This window comes from Psammomys obesus, unplaced genomic scaffold, assembly GCF_907164565.1.
Source record: "Psammomys obesus unplaced genomic scaffold, mPsaObe1.curated_primary_1811, whole genome shotgun sequence".
In the NCBI taxonomy this organism is placed as follows: domain Eukaryota; kingdom Metazoa; phylum Chordata; class Mammalia; order Rodentia; family Muridae; genus Psammomys; species Psammomys obesus.
In genome coordinates, this window is record NW_026596040.1 from 22,038,077 (window position 1) to 22,046,624 (window position 8,548).

Here is an 8,548-nt window from a genome sequence, read left to right on the forward strand (position 1 = left end):
AAAGAAAGAAAGAAAGAAAGAAAGAAAGAAAGAAAGAAAGAAAGAAAAAGAAAAAAGTTCTCCAAATGGATTTGACTCAGTGTCCTTAGAGCACCAGTGTCATGAAGTGGACTCCTGGCTGGTGAGGGTAGACTGAGGCTAAAGGGGGTTGCCAGACACTCCTTCCTCTTACGCAGGGAAGACACGATGGTGGAAGAGAAACAGGACTTGGAAGTACCCTGGCTTGGGGGGGGTCCCCAGTTCTATTGAATGCTAGCCCAAACAAAGTAAGACTGAAAGGCCCAGGGCTGCTGGTGGCCCCCACAGTCTGCTAGGTGCCCAGAAGGAACACAGAGGACACCGTGCCCTACTCTAGGGTCGCACGGGGAGCTAGAGGGCCAATCTACCTGAGCTGTCCACACTCCCTGCCATGTCCAGCCACAGGGCAGCAGTGACTCAGCTCATTCTACTAGACAAACCCAGTTCTGCCTCAAGCTGCCCACTGTGGTGGGCAGGGAACAAAACGAAAAAAGTCCCTGCTTGGATGCTAGGGGAAGGAGGCAGACAAGAAGAAAATTAAAAAAAAAAAAAAAAACGGAAAGCATTCTCTTTGTTCACCGGCAATTATTTTGAGGAAAAGAAAGAAGACAGGGGTCGTAAAAATTTGGTGGTGGGAATTTCAAACAGAGTGGTGCTGGCTGACTCGGGTGGCGGGCCCCAACCTAGTGCCCCAGCTCCTCGGCTGGATCAGGGATTCAAAACCAGCCTGGGGAATGTAGTGGGACACTGCTGCGCAAAAAAAAAAAAAAAAAAAAAAAAAAACCTAAAAATCAACGGCTCTTGAAGCCTGACTGAAATAGAAAGAACATGAACAAGATACCCAGAGAAACAGACTCTGGTGGAGTAAGCATGCATGGAGGTGCATCAGAGGGTGAGTGAGGAAGATGGTGGGACAAGGATGCAGAGAGCACAGGGGGCGAGGCAGATGTCAAGGGAAGGGCTAAGGCTCTACTCTGTCTGGAACAGGAGCCACTGCAGGGCTCTAAGCAGAGGGGACATGTGTTCTCCTTTCATGTTTTTCTGGCTGTTGTGTGGAAAGCAGAGTGGGGTGGGGGCAGGAAGAGGCGGGGCAGGGAGACTGGCCATCTCCTAAGATGAGAGGGTGGCGACTTGGCTTTTAGATGGTGCTGCCTAGGCCAGGAGCTGAACTTAAAGGCTGCCTGCAGTTATTAACATCAGGGTTGTCTTTGGGGCTGAGCTTGGAGGGCCACCTGGGGCAAGTATTACAAGACGAGACCTGGGTGAAGACCAGCTTTCTCTGTAAGACGCTAAATACATGGCTAAACTGGAAGGTTTATGCTGACAGCAGGCATGCACACACCAGGGCACAACGGATCTTGCCATAACTCTGGAAGCCCTCCTGCCACGTGTCTACCAACAGCCTGGCCTTTGCCTCCCTGCCCCGCTCTGTGCCCTGGCTCTGCCTGTCCCCCTGTGCCCCTGCACTAAAGCCCCACATCTGGCCGTACCTCCACCCATTCATCCCACACAGCTTGGCAGGACAGACCTAGGAGGCTCGCCTCCAGCCAAGTGGGGAATGGGAGACAACAGCTGTTCCTAGGCGGCTTCTCCCTGGTTTTCTGCCAGAGCACAGAACCACACTGGCCACTTCCATATGCACCAAACTCACAGTGCCACCTGACAGCAGAGATGGAGCACAGGACAGCCTGCAGCCCCGCCAGGCCTGGTGAGAGGAGGAGCTCAGGGAGAGGCTGCTGAGGCCTTGCCTCCAGATGGGGCTCTTTCTTGACCTAGGACAGTCAATCTTGGCTCCGAACAGCTCTGCCTGAGGCTACCACCACCACAGCCTAGCTGGGCCCCAAACCCACAGCCCACTGGGGTCACTAGCTAGGGCTGGGAGTCTTGGGATTTCGGTCCCCTATCATCTTACAGATGAAGATGGCTTAAGGTGGTCGTGAGGCTACTACAGGCCTAAATAAGAGGGCTGTGAGTTCTTCCAGGCATGTCCAATTACAGCTGTGGGTCACAAGTGTTCCATGATGACCTGAATGCAGCCCTACACATCTTTAGATTACCGCTTAAAGTAATAATGTCAAAAGGTTAGGTGCCCCTGTTAGGTCCAGTCCAACCTTCCGGCAGAGTCAGGGTTACAGGAGGACAAGTGGGGGCACAGGAGCTAATGGCACACCCTCTAGTCTAGAGCTCTCTCTGCTACCTCCAATGCACAGCTCCCCTCTCACCATATTTAGATACCAAGGAGCTGTGTTGGCAGATCACAGTTCTATATCCACTCCCTGGAACAGGGGGTCAGACCATGGCAAGGGTAGAATGAAAAGCCTGGACTGGACTGGGGTTGAGGGCCTTGGGCTGGCTTTCAAATGCCAGGAAGACTCCTACCTGTCTCCAAGAATAGTCTGGGCAGCAGATGGGGCTCTGCTTACAAGAGCCCAGGGCTCAGTCATGAAGGCAGCATTTCTCTTAGCACCTAGCTTGCTTGCCCTCTCTCTCTGTCTCCATCTCCCTCTCTGTTGCTCCCTTTCCTTGTGCCGAGGAGTAGGGACCCACAATAGTCATTTACAGCTGGGAGCCAGGCCACAGAAAGCTGTGTACTAAGGCCAGCTTGGCATTGAACTGAGAGTAGGGTATCCTGTTCTCCAGCTGGCTCTTTCTGAAACAGAGGATGGGGACTAGACAGACACAGGGTATTGGCTGCATTGCAGTACTTCTGTCCCCAACAGGGTCAGTGGAGCCCTCGTCTGTAGGCCTAAAGAGGGCTTGATAGCATTAGGAACCTATTGGCCAACTTCTATTCAGTCCAGCTGCTTAAAGCACACAGATTGATTCTAGGAAAACAGCCTGACAGTGAACAAAATGTTTGATTCCCCATATGGTCCCCAAAACGGAGGACTCCCACCTATTGTCCAGGGTGAGCACTAACTGAAGCACCCTCATAGACGCTAACTAAGCATCATGTAGCCCAGCTTTCACGCACACAGAGCTTTGGACAGTAAGCTTTACTTCTAGGGCATAACCTCACAGAGAACTGCCCACAGCAGTGACTAAAAACAATGTCCATGTCTATGAGTGGGGAGCCACTGAACTAAGATACGGAACGCCTGTGGAGAGGAGCACTAAGCGACTGTTAAGACATGTGCTCGAGGAAGCAAGACACAGGGTGCTGTAAGAAAAGCCTGCTACCAGGCCGGGAAGATGGCTGGTGTAAGAAAGTGCTCGGATACACAAGCATGAGGACCCGGTTCAGATCCTCAGTACCCACGTAAAAGCTAGTTATGGGGGTTCCCTCATCTACAATCCCAGTTGTGGGGGTGCAGGGTGGAGACAAGTGAGTCCCTGCCACGCACTGGCCAGCCAGTCTAGATGAAATGGTGGTGAGCTCTGGCTTCAGTGAAAAAAAACAAAAAACAAAAAAACAAAAAAACAAAACAAAACAAAACAAAAAACCCTGCCTCCAAAAATAAATAAATCATTGGAGGGCAGTAGAGAAAGATATTCAAAGTTCATTTTTGGTCTTCACACACCCAGGTACAGTTGGGACACATCTGTTTATGAACACGTACACGAACACAAAAAAAATAAAACAAATAATTTTTAAAAATGTAAACCTAAAAAGCCTGCCATAATGCCCAGCAGAGGTGGTACATGCCTTTAATCCCAGCACTCTCGAGGCAGGTGGATCTCTGAGTTCAAGGCCAGCCTGGTCTACAGGGGGAGTTCCAGGATAGCCAAGGCTACACAGAGAAACCCTGTCTCAAAAAAAACGACAACAAAAAACCCCTGCCGTATCACCGTACATATTTGTGTAACTTTAGATAGCATTAAATTTTACAGTTTCATACTTCGTTCTTTTTTTTCTCCTGAAGGTATGTACAGGAAACCAACAACGGAAGCTGCCTCCTCCGGGGAGGCAGGTGGAGCTGGAAAGCCACAGGGAGGAGAGGGACTTTACAGGGTTTCAGCTTTCACCGTGTGCAGATGTCCTCGGAATATTTTTTTTTATGTCGTGTGTGCATGTGATCGTGTATGTGCATGTGTATGTGCGTGGAGGTTTCGCTGGGGATTAGTTTCAAGGCCTCATCACAACAGAGGAGCATTCTACCACGAGGATATGTTCCCCAGCCCTTTTCGTACTTTTTAAACCTTGAGACAAAGTTACCCAGGTGAACTCTGAATTTACATTGTAGCCCAGGTGATTCTTGAATTTGAAAGCTTCCTGCCTTGGCCTCTTGTGAACAGAGTAACAGATCTGTCTCACCAGGCCTGGTCCTTAATTTTTTTTTTTTTTTAATAAAGACAGGATCTCCAGCCCAGGCTAGCCTTGAACTCATTACGCAGCTGAGGATGATTTTAAAGTCCTGATCCTTCTGTTTCTAAGTACTGGAATTACAGGCGTGTAGCCCAACCCCTGGCTTATACTAAGAATTGAACCCAGGGTTTTGTGCATGTTAAGACAGTGCTCTATTGAGGACATTCCAACCCCTGAACTCTATTTTAAAAAATTGTTTATATTTATCCTTGAGAATTTCATACATGTACACAATGGATTTTTATCATATCTACCACTTTGTCCTCCTCCAGCTCCTCTGGGGGCTCGAATTTCCTTCCCAACTTCATCCACCTTCTCCCTCCTCTTCTTCCTCTTCCTTCTCCTCTAACCTAGAATCCACTTAGTGCTGTTTGCATTCACATGGGTGTGGGGTCATCCATTGGAGCATGGGTAACCTACAGTGGCCACACCAAAGAAAAATGACTCTCCTTTTCTCAGCAGCCATCAACTGCCAATAGCTCCTCAGCCAGGGGTGGGGCCCTGTGAGCCTCTCCCCCATCCTTGGAAACTGTATTTTCAGTGACAGTCAGGAGACCCGGTTCTGAAACTCTGAACAGAACTCAAGCCTGTATCCTCCTCCCTGATAATCTTTTGTGAGCACGTGTGTCCCCCCCTGGAACCCAGAGAGGAAGGGCGAGGTGGTGCAGGAGAGGAACAGAGCAGGGAGGAGGCCAGGGTGAATGATTTACAGGCCCCTGGGACACTGGGGCTAAGGGGGAAGTCCAGGCTCCTAGAACAGGTGTCTGATGAGGGGCCAGCCACTCCCAGACACAGAATGAGTGATTTCCAGGCAAGATGCCAGTGAGAATGGGTAAGGGGAGAGGGTGCAGACTTTCATGGAAGGCTCACCCTCTGCTCTGGTTCGGTCACTGGCAGAATGCCTCAACCCTGTGGAACGGGGCTGCCATGGGAGGCAGGAACAAAACTCCACGACTCTGAAGCAAGTGTAGTTTAAGGTCCAGGGAAGCCACGGGCAGATGGCTCTCAGTGCCTGGCCCTTAGCCTCAGTACTCCTGGTGAGCTGGGCTGAAAATCCTGGCCCCAGATTTGGAGTGGGTAGGACTGACGTTGGCTCCTGGGGTTTGGTACTTGGCTACCTAGCTTTCCAGGTGTCTCTGGTATTCGGTTGTTTGAACAAGCAGATCTCTAGGGATATGCAGGGCGCCTACGTGTCAGGATGGTTACGGATCATTATCCTACCTCTCTGGGCCCTATTTTCTGTATTTGTAATATGGAGATAACCATTAAGGTCACCACGGCCATGGGCCAAACACTTTGTCTATGCACCTTAATAGCCTGTTCTGGGATGGTTTAATGTATCTCCCCCCCCCCCCCCGTAGTTGTTTTTTGAGGACAGGTTTTCTCTGAGTAGCCCTGGCTTGGAACTTGCTTTGTGGACCAGGCTGGCCTGTCCTCAAACTCACAAAGAGTTCTGCCTGCCTCTGCTGGGATTAAAGGCATGCACCACCACACCTGGCTATGTATCCTGCTTTTACATTCAAGAAACTGGGGCTCGGTGAGGTTTATAAACCAAACAATGGTATTAAAGACCAACTAGGGCTGGGGAGATGGTTGAGGAAAGGTGTTTACTGCCAAGCCTAATGACCTGAATTTCACCCCCGGGACCCACAAAGCCCAAACAAATGTAGATAAACATGTTTGAAAAGCTAGGCCAATTTGTTCTCAGAAACACACTAGAACCCATCACACAGATCCCATCACACAAGCATGGTTTCCCACAATCCTCGCCAGCCTCGGGATGTACAGGGTTCACCTGAGATGAGGAAGGCTCCTGGTGTAATACCTGGCATATAGCAGGTACACAGACAGAGCCCACTCTTTCCCAGTAGTGGTGGAGTGGTCCCTGTAGAAATGCCAGGAAATGGGACTGTGTCCTGGCGCCATTCTGGATTTGTAAGGTTCCTTCCAACTTGGAAGCAGGAGGCTCCCAATGTTTGTTGATTCTTAGATTGTGTTTGTTATTATTGGTAAAGGAACTCTTAAGGCTGATTTCCCAGTCTGAGAGCCTAGACAACAGGCCTGCCCAGCTGGAAGACAGAGATAGACTTGTGGTGGCTTGCATTGCGGGCCCCATCCAGCCCACAGCAGACAAGGAGAACCTGACCTCTGCTCCAAGACAGACTGACTCCCAGAAAAGCAACCGGTCTCTAGGTCAGCACTTCCTTCTGGGTTTGTGGCTCCAAGGGCTGACTAACTCTGACTATCAGGACATGGGTCTCAAGTCCAGGCCAGACCATCTGTGATCTCTCACTGGGTGGGCCACCTCAAGTGGCTGTACATTAAGATGCCACCTCCACCCAAGCATGTACACACACATGCAAACACATACATGTATGAGAGTTTGTTAAAAATACTGATTGCTTGGGTCTTTCCCGGGTCTGGGTCTTCCCCTCCTTACCATTTGGGATGTGTGTGGTGGGGGTGGGGAGGAGCGGTACTGAGGATCAAGCCCAGGTCTGCCTCTCAGCTACACCTCTGCCCTCTCATCTTTAGCAAGTTCCACCTCCAGTGTTTGTAAGCAAGACCCTCATCTGTGGGTCTCAGTCTCTCCTGATGAGAGGTGGGTGTCAGCACCAGGGCATGAAACTCAGACCTTCATATACGTTAGGTATGTACTTTCCCAGGGAACTACAATCCCAGATCACAGGTCCCCTATGCTCAAGTACTGTGCAACTCTTGAGTTTTTCCCAGTGCTCACCTACACACATAGTGCTCAGATACACACATAGGGAGGGCACAGCAACACACCCTCTAGCCCAGAGGAGCAGGGGTCAATGGCCTAGCCCACCTATATATGTGGTGCCTGCTTGGGGGATGCTTAGGGAAGAAGGGAAAGGAAGCCATTGGATCCCTCTTCAAGAAGGAGATGAGAGAACAGGTCCAGAAAGGTCATTGGGTCATGTGATGAGGACAGCTGCCAAGCCAAGGAACAAAGAGAAGGAAAGAAAGATAAAGGGGGTTCAAAGGTAGTTGGAAGACCAGTTTCCTTGCCAACCTCTGAGCACTATTGGCCAATGCCTTTCCCAGGCCTTGTGGAGACTGAGGGAGAGCACCAGAGAATAGGTTCCGGCTTGGGTGATTTGTGGCAGTAATACCCCTGACTCTTGGTAGGACCCCCTTCTCCATTCTGTGCCTCCATAACCCCATCTACTGAGGGAAAGCTGGATGGTATTGTGTCCTGGAAAGAGAGACAAGAACAGGGTGGACATCTTTTGTATAGAAAAGGTGTGTGAGAAGAAAGAACTCCAAGTATGCTGAGCCTACAGATAATTTTAATATAAGACTTCCTAGGGTGTCCTCCATATTAACCCAAGAGGGCTACCAAAAAGTGACAGGGTAGGAGCACTCCTGTGCTGTTAGCTCTCTGCCCTCTACCAAGATCTGCAAAAGCCAGGTATTCATTAAGGGTCCAAACCTAGCACCAAGGTAAAGAGCTGGGAGGTGGCCCAGTCTGTATCCTTCCTGAAAGGACCAGACAAACTGGTCAAAGGACCAGTTTGAGCCTTCTTGGGTCCCCTCCCTGCCCAACACACAGAATAGATGTGAAAACAGTTTGTAAAGGGCAAAGGGCTGAGAACCCAAAAAAGCAGAACTGAGCTATTTGCAGAAGCGGATGCTAGAGTGCTCCCTTGGGAACAGGAGGAATGTTGCCTCATGGAAAGTCACAAGTCAAAGAACACCCCAGAGTGTGGAGAACTGATTGGCCATCAGTTACCACAGTCTCAGTTTGAGCCTGTTTCCTCCTCTGTGTCTGCTGTGGCAGGGTCTCTGCTGCAGTGGTTGCACCCTGTCCATCGTCAGGATACTGGAAGCCATTCTGGAGTCATGGGGCTTCCTGCTGAGCCCACCATTTTTCCTCGTGTTGGCTGAGGGGCAACTACAGACTATTCTATCATAGTTCTTCACTCAGGTCCCAGAGGAACAATGAGGTTGGCAGGGCTGGGTGGGGTTGGGTTAAGTATAGCCAAGTCTGAGGAAGCTCACGAGGCAATCATAGCCTGGGTGAGGGCCCTCCTGAACCAATTTTTCTTCTCACTCAGCATCATTTATCACAGCTACACTCAGTGGCCCTCAAGCATAGTGTATATCTTGACTGGCAAAGCTTCCCCGAGACCTACAACCAGACCTGGTTTTGGAAGAAGAAGAAGAAGAAGAAGAAGAAGAAGAAGAAGAAGAAGAAGA

General features: G+C 50.1%; 1 protein-coding gene across 1 annotated transcript in view; it reads right to left on the bottom strand.

Moving 5' to 3' along the window:
- Cdx1 (caudal type homeobox 1) overlaps positions 1-8,548 on the bottom strand; it is an 18,285-nt gene that overhangs the window by 2,185 nt on the left and 7,552 nt on the right. The window lies entirely within an intron of this gene.